A 560-nucleotide genomic window follows, 5' to 3' on the forward strand; every position below is an offset into this window, starting at 1 on the left:
ACTGAGACTTTAGCTCGTTCATCTCTAACGGTGACATCCTATAAGGAGCACTTGAGATTGGTCCCGCCCCGGGTACCAACTCAATAGCAAACTCAACCTCTCGGTTAGGTGGAAACTCATCAATATCATCAGGAAACACTTCCAGAAACTCACACACAACCGGAATCTGTTCCAACCTTTGATCATCACCCGAAACACCCGCGGTTAACAACATGATACCCTGACATTCGGTTCCAGAACAATTCACCATCATCGAATTCAAGTAATAATTATTCACCACGACCGGCCCTTCTGTATCTTCCGGCATAAAGTACACCGACTTTGTAGAACAATCAAGCAAGACATGGTTCTTAGATAACCAGTCCAATCCCAAGATAAGATCAAGACCAATCATCGGTAAGCAGATTAAATTATGAGTAAAATCACGCTGCTTGAACCTAAAGGAAACTTTTGGGCATCCTAGCCTAGTTACCATGGCTTCATGGGTAGCATTATACACTCTTAGATCATAACCTAAAGTTACAACCTTCAGTCCTAACTCATGAGCTTTCTCAAATGCA

This window comes from Arachis duranensis, chromosome 2, assembly GCF_000817695.3.
Source record: "Arachis duranensis cultivar V14167 chromosome 2, aradu.V14167.gnm2.J7QH, whole genome shotgun sequence".
Lineage (NCBI taxonomy): Eukaryota > Viridiplantae > Streptophyta > Magnoliopsida > Fabales > Fabaceae > Arachis > Arachis duranensis.